The sequence below is a fragment of the Bos grunniens genome, chromosome 8 (assembly GCF_055505025.1).
Source record: "Bos grunniens cultivar Pamir isolate PY7600 chromosome 8, Bosgru_T2T1.0, whole genome shotgun sequence".
Classification (NCBI taxonomy): domain Eukaryota; kingdom Metazoa; phylum Chordata; class Mammalia; order Artiodactyla; family Bovidae; genus Bos; species Bos grunniens.
Genome location: NC_141172.1, coordinates 112645623 through 112655309, shown reverse-complemented (window position 1 = coordinate 112655309; position 9687 = coordinate 112645623). Strand labels below are relative to the sequence as shown.

Genomic DNA, 9687 nt, shown 5'->3' with positions numbered 1-9687 from the left:
CTAACCCTAACCCCTAACCCTAACCCTAACCCTAACCCTAACCCTAACCCTAACCCTAACCCTAACCCTAACCTCAACCCTAACCCTAACCCTAACCCTAACCCTAACCCTAACCTAACCCTAACCCTAACCCTAACCCTAACCCTAACCCTAACCCTAACCCTAACCCTAACCTAACCCTAACCCTAACCCTAACCCCTAACCCTAACCCTAACCCTAACCCTAACCCTAACCCTAACCCTAACCCTAAACCCTAACCCTAACCCTAACCCTAACCCCTAACCCTAACCCTAACCCTAACCCTAACCCTAACCCTAACCCTAACCCTAAACCCTAACCCTAACCCTAACCCTAAACCCTAACCCTAAACCCTAACCCCTAACCCTAACCCTAACCCTAACCCTAACCCTAACCCTAACCCTAACCTAAACCCTAACCCTAACCCTAACCCTAAACCCTAAACCCTAACCCTAAACCCTAACCCTAACCCTGGAGAAGAAAATGGCAACCCACTCCAGTACTCTTGCCTGGAAAATTCCATGGATGGACAAGCCTGGTAGGCTACAGTCCATGGAGTCGCAAAGGGTAGGACACGACTGAGTGAATTCACTTATTCTGTTTCAATAAGCAATAATTTCTCAAGTTAAAACACACACATTTTGGCATCTGATGACAATTCCTTACTCCTGATAACTTATCTGTCTTTAACTTGTCTCTTTTCAGCAGTTCAGAGACTAGAACAAATGATTGAAGAGACTATTACCAGGTGATGGAATTCATTCTTTTGGGTTTTTCAGTCCAGAGAAAGATTGAAATCCTTCTCTTTCTTCTCATTTTAGTGGTATATTCTCTAACTCAGGTGGGAAACGTTGGCATGATTTCCTTAATCCGCTTGGATCCTCACCTTCACACACCCATGTACTTTTTTCTCAGTAATCTGGCCTTTGTAGCCTTTTGTTACTTCTCATCAATAGCCCCAAAGTTCCTGGAGACCCTCCTGACTAAGCACAGGTCCATATCTCTCTATGCATATGCGCACAGCTGGGCTTTTTCCTAAACTTCTTGATTTTGGAGACATTCCTTCTTGCAGTAATGGCTTATGACCGCTATGTGGCCATCTGCAATCCTCTTCTCTACATCGTGATCATGTCCCAAAAGGTGTGCATGCAACTGGTACAGCTTTTCTGTTGCTTTTCTCAAATAAACAGTTTTCTCAAAAAAAACAGTTGTTATTTTTCAATTGATTTGCTATGGCCCCAATGTTATTAATCACTTCTATTGTGATGATGTCCCTTTGATGGCCCTTGCCTGCTCAGACACCAGCCTCAGAGAGATCTTGATTTTTATCTTTGCTGGATTCAACATAATCAGCTCTTTGACCACGGTCCTTATTTCTTACCTATGCATTGTGGCCGCCATCCTGAGAATCCAATCTGCAGAAGGGAGGCGCAAAGCATTCTCATCCTGTGGTTCTCGTCTGACTGCTGTCACTACATTCTACGGGACTCTGATCTTCATGTATCTGCAGCCCAAATCAAACCATTCCCTTGACACAGACAAAATGGCCTCTGTCTTCTACACAATAGTCATTCCTTTGTTGAATCCCATGATCTACAGCCTGAGGAACCAAGAAGTAAAAAATGCCTTGAGGAAAGCCTTTTAAAAATGTTATTTCCTGTTTCTAATAAACATTAATGTATTTTAATTACATTAAAATACATCTTGTAACATTGATACATTAAAATGTATCTTGTAACACTGACTGTCTTGGAATTATGCCACAGGCAGATGTGTTGTTTTTATTATCTTTGATAGGTTAATTTTATTTCTACCATTTTTATATGAGCAAAATGACTTTTCACGTGTTCTATTTTTCATATAATTTATAAGTAAGATAAAAGGTTTAAAAGATTATAATGCACACTTTTAACAAATTGCTACTATTTGCAACTGTGACACTTGATAGTGTTGACCTGGATAGTTTCTATTTAACTGATAAGATTTAGCCGCTGCTTTCAAAAATGCTTCTATTTTATACATTGTGGAGACAGAAAAGGGGAGGTGGTAAAGTAAATTTCTTGTCCATCCCCATATCATTCCAGGCAGTAGCTGTTCCTCAACTGCACCCTGTCTGCTAAAAATCATTCCTCTCTGCTTCTGACTCCCACTAGATTCACTGTCGGTCACTCTCTGTAATTCCATGGTTCTCATGTTGTTTGAAAAGATGTCATTTTTCGACATGCAGACCTGGAAATCAGGGTCAGCTTTTGGAAAGTCATACTCTTTTTCTGTATCAAAACAAAAATGCAGACATACCCCTATATTCCCTCAGCAAAGCTTAAGATCCTTTTATATCTTAGGGATTTGAAGAAATTACAATGGTTTGACAGGAAGCGGTAGTTTAAAACCAAGTTATAAACGTGGTTGCCGTCAGATGTCAGGAATATTGTTCTATGTTGGGGTGGTTGTAAAGTGATGCAATCTAAGACCCACTTAAACCATCAACGGGAATTTTTTTTTTTAATTCAGATTCAAATGTTTGGTGTCTACCATGTGAGTGATATTGTGAGCTATTCTTATAGGGCAAAATCAAAAACATTCCTGGATATACTGAATAGTCTGCTATTTTGGAAAATACTGGCAAAAAAATTGATTGTATAAGTTATTTAGAAACAGTTTAGCTTATTTTATCCAAGTTATCTTAGTAAACATTTCATTGTTAAGTTAGATTTCACATTTATGTAAAGACATCAATATTGCCACATTAAATTACTTATATTAAACTTTATTTTAATATATGCCTCACCTAGCCTAAACACCATTATTAAAGCAGCAACAAGGTGTTCTAAGTGGATGTAAACTGTACAAATTCTGAAGAGAAGCAATGAATTGCAATCCTGATTTTCAAGTTCTTAAATCAACTTCTTTTGGGGTCAGGGAGCACAGTTGCAGAGAAATTAATCTTGGGAATCATGACTGTCAATTGCCAAAGATAAAACTCAAGAGAGCAGAACATCTTTGTTGTTGCTATTTTTTAAATAATTCCAAAAGTATAATTTAAATAGTTAAAAGCACAGCAGTGAGCTTCTATAGTAAACTACAGAGTAAGGGCTGAACCTGAGATTGGCAATATGAGAAGGGTTTAAAGGTCAGTGAATCTTTCAAAAGGAATCTGGTGCCCCTTCTGGGTAGCACACTGGATTCAGGGGAGGTTGCTGCAAAACCACAGGTTTACCAAAGAAACTTCAGATACATTTGAAGAGCTCCTAGAGCAGACAGGATGATAGCCTGGGACACTAAGAAAAACTAAGTAAAACCCAAGTTCTAACTTTTAAAAATTACTGTAAAGAAATATATTAGTTTCATCAGTCTGTGTTAACAAAGTACCACACACTCACTGACTCAGAACAACAAAAATTTATTTTCTCACAGTTCTGGAGCCTACAAGTCTGAAGTCAAGGTATTGGCAGAACCAGGCTCTCTATGAAGTTCTAGGGTTAGAGCTTCCTTGTTTTATCCAACTGCTCATGGTCCCAGGCATTCCTTGTCTTGTAAGCATCTTTCCAGTCTCTGCTGTCTTCTCATGGTCATCTTCCCTCTACATCTGTGTCCAAATTTCTTCATTCTTGTAAGGACATCACTCACACTGGATTAATGGTCCACCTTACTTCAGTATGACTTCATATTAACAACTGCATCTTCAACAACCCTACATCCAAATAATGACTCTATAACCCAATGATCCTATAACCAAACTCTGAAGTTCTTCAGGTTAGGAACTTAACACATCTTCTGGGGGAACAATTTCACTCAGAATAAGTGCATGTAAGTGTGTGCATGCTCAGTTGTGTTCGGTTCTGTGTGACCCTATGGACTGTAACCTGCCAGGCTCCTCTGTCCATGGGGTTTTCCAGGCAAGAATACTGGAGTAGGTTGCCATTTCCTTCCCCAGGGGATGTTCCCCCAGGGATTGAAATCATGTCTCTTGCCTTGCAGATGATTCTTTGCTGCTGACCCATTGGGGAAGCCCCACTAATAAGTAAGGACAGTTAAAGATGTGCTGGCTCAAATGTATGGTGAAAACACACCTTATCTACACCTGCAAGCACAGTGCAGACAAAAAATAGCTGAGGTTTCCTAAGCTTAAGAAAGAGACTTGTAAGTACCTAAAAAGGCTAGCGAAATGGCCTAGATGACGGGTCAAAAGGGATCCAAAAGCAGTTAATGTGACAACTGGACTCTTAAAGGTCATAACGAGCCCAAGGACTCATCAAGTAGTTAGGACAAAGGGATATATAACCTAATATCTAATGTAGATCAGAACCTTGAGTTTTTCTCCTTCTGGTTAAGACAGAAGACAAGATGCCCTTCTCTCAATACCAGAATATTTTCTGAAGAGACTTGATCATTCTCAGGTAAAAATTGTCCTAGTAAGTGGTAAGATGCAGAGGTGAAGTGCCAAGGATATGTTTATGGAAAGTATTATAAGAGCAAATATAGCACTATAGCTAAGTGAACTCCCAAGATGCAGTGACTTAATAAAGTAATTTATTCCTTTCTCAGGCAGCAGTATGAGTTAAGGGGGTTTGGAAAGGCAATTAGACCCTCAATATGTGGTTTCCATCTCTGCCTAAAAAGTGATCATTTCAGTGGCAACATTTTCAAGTGAGAAGGAAGAGAAAAAAGTCCATATCTAATGGCTTTAACATAGAGAAGGTGATCTTTAGGTTTCAGGCACCACTTTCTACGGACGGCTCATTGCCAAGACTTGACAACATTATGTATCCCACTGACAAGGGGCAATAGGAACGGTGGTGAACAGCTGGATGACAAATGTTTTACTTATAAAATAAAACATAAAATAGTGGACACTGAGGAATATGTCTGCCATAAGGATCACAGAAAATGTGATCTTAAAGGGTCAAGTTATAATGATCTCTGTCAGTACGATTGTTTCTTGAGCAGCCTATCGTTTCATACTTGACACCAACTTGTAGGAGTAAACTTGGGTGATTTGAAAACATTTAAAAAAAAAAAAAAACCTTTGTTAATGTAGTTTCCAATACTAATCAAATAGTACTTTTTCTTCCTACTCAGAACCTAAAGTTATGAAAAAGAACTCTCCTCCCACCATCTGCTTTTTCTCTGAACCAATCTGAGGGAATGTGGCTTGTGGGCAATTGGTAAATTAGCCTGAGTAACAATACTTTCTGTGCTTAAATGAATCCATCTTTCCAGTGATACTACCACAAGTAAATGTTACTTCTCAGTCTTTCTACACATGTTAGATTGTGTACCCCTCTTAATTGGATTAGCCCTTAAATAAGAATAAACTCATTCATGAGAAATTACTTCTGCTTCTGATTTGCTTTTATGCTGGTATTATTAGCAAGAGTCAACAAGGACAAAAAATGTATTCCACTTATGTTAAGAATGAAGGTAGATTAAGTGGACACCAATCAACATAAACTGAATTGTAAACATGTAATCAGATCCCAATGGATACCAGTTTGAGCTGTGCTGATCACATTTTAACACGTCTAGTGCAATGACATTTGGTTTTACACAGATTCTTATCTGGTTGATCGATTCTAGTTATTAAAAGCTTGACTTAAGGAGCTAAATACAGACCTAAAAATGTAATGTTAGTGACAAGAATTTGGAATCAAACAATCTTCATCATAGCAATCAAATGTTTAACAGAACATTCTTCTGATCAAAAGTTAGATTTTAAATGACAAAAACCTGTATTACTTCATCTTTGTAAACTATGAGAAGGACATGATAGGCTTTACCCATAAATTTTTCACCTATTTAAATTAATGAAGAGAAAAACAACTAGCCAAAATCCAAACCAAAGAGTAGAATTACGGTGAGTCAACAGATTGTTTGAAATACAAATACTGTTAATTAGACAGCAATACATATTGAGAGTTAACCTTCTGATTAATTCATGACACTAGTTGAAGATTCTGAATACATTTTTGTTTTCAAAAGTCCATGCATGTGTGAATGTTATTGAAAGCTTTTTTGGTAAATGAGGATCCACCAACTTTTATATTCATGGAAAAGTGATGAAGTCTTAATTTTTTCTCATGAAATTATATATTATTTATAAAACAAGTGAAAAGCAATTATATATAGAAAATATCCTAAGAAAGCATATTCAACTCTTACAACGATACCTCCAAATTAACATGTGCTTATCCAAATGTATTTATGAGTTATCTGATGACTACACTTAGCACAATTTTACATACACTGTGACTAACAGTAATAGGTCAGGGTTAGTATGTTTGCATATGTAGATAAAGGAGGCTTAGTCCTGAGAGTCCATTCACGGGGTAAACCATCACTGTGTTAGACTGGGTCTCTTAGTATATTTAAGTGCTGCCTATATACAGTCTATTTTAAACAGGGTTATTTATATGCCTGGACATTTATAGCAGGAAGTGGCATACACGGAATTATGTACTGCAGGCTCACTGCCTCAAGTTTGCCTTGACGCTTGCTTTGACGACAGCCTCTTTCACATCTTTGTTCCTCAAACTGTAGATCATGGGATTCAGCATGGGAATCACTGTGGTGTAAAACACGGCCACCATCTTCCCCTGCTCCACAGACTCTTCAGTGGGCCTCCTGAGATACATGAAGAGGAGAGTCCCATAAAACATGGTAACAGCTGTCAGGTGGGACCCACACGTGGAGAATGCCTTCCTCCTGCCATCGGCAGAGCGCCTGTGCAGCACGGCCGCTACGATGAGGGTATAGGAAATGAGAACCACTGAGAGGGAATATGTGAAATTAATCCCAGCAATAACAATCATGGTGCATTCTTTAATGTGGACCCCTCCACAGGCAATCTTGATAATAGCAGGGTCAACACAATAGAAGTCGTTGATTTCAAAGTTTCCACAGAAGCACAGGCCATATGTCCACAGTGTGCAGTTTAGGCTGACAGAGAATCCATAGATGTATGTCACAGAGATGAGACGAGCACAGACAGTCCTGGACATTTTACTGCCATAAAGCAGAGGGTTGCAGATGGTCATGTAGTGATTAAAGGCCATCACAGCCAAGATACATACTTCCACGTGGACAAGGGCTGCGAAGAAGTAACGCTGCACCAAACACCCCACATAGGAAATGGTTTTTGTCTCATAGTAAGTTTTCCAGCATCTTCAGAGTGACATTGGAAGAGAACCACACATCCACAAAAGACAAATGACTCAAGAAAAATTACATGGAGCTCTGAAGCTGGAGGCTGATGCTGATCAAAGTAATCATACCAATGTTCCCTATCAGAGTGATCATGTAAACTAATAGAAACACCACAAAAAAGAGAACTTGAAGCTCCTGATGACTGGTCAACCCAGAAGAACAAATTCTGTCACATCTGTGAAATTTGGCATCGCCTTCACTTAGACCCAGTCTGCAGTGCCTATGGACAAATTAAAAGCAACAAATGGATTTATTTTATTCTTGAAAATTTTGAGTCATGTTTATCAGTATTCTAGTTCAAATAATATAAAAATCAACATAGACTTTGCACAAAGTTTAATATGAGTATATAATCACATTTATTTCCTTTAATAGGCCTTATAGATAATTATTACAATATTTATTAGTTTCTTAACTCTAAAACAATTTCATTCATATACTACTAGTATTAGACACTTATTTTTGCTAAATTATTTCAATGATGCTAACATCATAGAGTGCTAATAGAAGTAAAGCCAGACGGAGAGTCATCAGAGAATGATCAAATCCATTTCAACATATTCTCTTATAGGAAATGACTTGAGACTCATAAATGTAAATATTCAATAAGGTCAGACAACTACTTTGTGCTGAACAGGGAAGTAGTAAGAGTGAATCGTTGAAATTCCATTGAATACTGTTTTTGTGTATGATGGTTGCCTGTCATTGTCTATATTAATACAAATGCACATGTAATATTAACCTGCTCATTTCCCTATGACTTGGAAGATAGCCTTTTTTAGAAATGTATTTGTTTGTGTATTTTTGGCTGTGCTTGGGCTCCTCTTGGTTGGGGTGTGTGGGCTTCTCACTGCAGTGGCTTCTCCTGTTGTGGCGCACTGACTCCAGGTGAGCAGGCTTCAATGGTCGTGGCTCACAGGTTCTAGAGCACAGGCTTAGGGCTTAGCTGCCCCATGGCATGTGGAATCTTCCTCCAACCAGGGATCGAACTTATGTCCCCTACATTGGTAGGCATATTCTTATCCACTGAGCCACCAGGAAGTCCAGAAGATATCTTGTTATCTACACAATTTTACAGGATGATTGTCTTAAAGCTTGGTCTTACAATCTAGTCATTGACATACTTTTATACGCTATGCCAGCATATGATATAAAAAGCTTTCAACTTATGAAAATCCTAGTCATGTTTTATTTTATTTAGCTATATATTTCACTTGGTTGATTACTGCTGCTTGCAGGATGAGGTAATCAGTATTTAACAACACAGACTGTATCAGTTTAACAGTTATCTCAGAAAAGTAAACCGCAAGTGGTTCAATCACCATATCAAAATTATATCAATAGATAAATTCTATATACATATAAAATTCAGGTGCCATGCTTTTAAAATTATTGTCTTATTTAAGATTCTACTGCTTTTCAGCAACAATACATTATATGTCTAATTATTTATTTTCAAATTCAATGTCATTACAATTAAAATGTCCATAAGGAATGTTTTCTCTGTTTAATACACTTCCCCAGATAAGTCTTCTGAGAAGTAAACTTCTCTGAGTACTTAGGGATGCATCTGTAGGATTAACATCATCTCGGGAATTTAAGATCCGCATAATAACATTGCTTGAAGGGAATATTATGACATAAAATGGTCTGTAGTTATAATTGCTTATAATAATTCATTTACAAACATCAAAACCAATGTTATGTCAAATATATTTGCTATATATTTTTATTATATTATATCTAGAAGTAGTCTAAGTTTTGCAGTATGAAATTGAACAAGCTACACGAGATTTTGGTTTGCATCATAATTGATTCTTTTTGAAAAGGAGTGAATGAAAAATACAGAAATGAGACAATTTAGGGAATGTAACTACTGTGAGATGAAAACGGAGCATGCTGATAAACACAGAAATAAGAAGAGGCAGGCTGCACACAGAATGGCCAAAGATATCTTTGAGGATGTGACTTTTCAGTTACGGGCAAGTAGCCAGTTATGTAAAAATATTGAGGAAAAAGAAAATGAAAATACAAAAAGTTAGAAGAGGAACTATTTTTAAAAATGTATAAACTCTATGATTGTATCATGGCTCCCTCCAACTAGTAGCAACTCACAATTTGGAAGTTAATTAACCTCTGTAAACACTCTTCCTACCCCTGAAATTATTCATATGGGAATTAAATACACCATAGAGAAAATGATCTGGGCACATAACATAGTCACTGATATTTCAGTTATGGTCTGGGCTCACCTGTACCCTATATTTTCATGATCATAGATCTTCTGGCTTCTAAGTGTGGATAAACTAAGCCAGATGAGAGTTACTGATTTTGACTGGGAGATAGAGCTAAGGCCAAGAATTTTCATATATAAAAAGTGTTACCTCTGCTTGGTGAACCCATAATTACCTAATTAACAGAGTTTGATTTGGGTTACTGGTACAACTAATTATAAGAGGATGAGAT

The 9687-nt window shown here is 37.6% G+C and overlaps 2 pseudogenes across 1 annotated transcript; one reads left to right on the top strand and one right to left on the bottom strand.

Moving 5' to 3' along the window:
• Positions 1-766: 766 nt before the first annotated feature.
• LOC147367947 (olfactory receptor 8U3-like) lies at positions 767-1663 on the top strand (annotated as a pseudogene).
• Positions 1664-5468: 3805 nt separating this feature from the next.
• LOC147367946 (olfactory receptor 5M9-like) lies at positions 5469-7415 on the bottom strand (annotated as a pseudogene). Its single transcript, XR_015168812.1, has one exon. The product of XR_015168812.1 is annotated as an olfactory receptor 5M9-like (transcript).
• Between the last annotated feature and the right edge of the window lie 2272 nt (positions 7416-9687).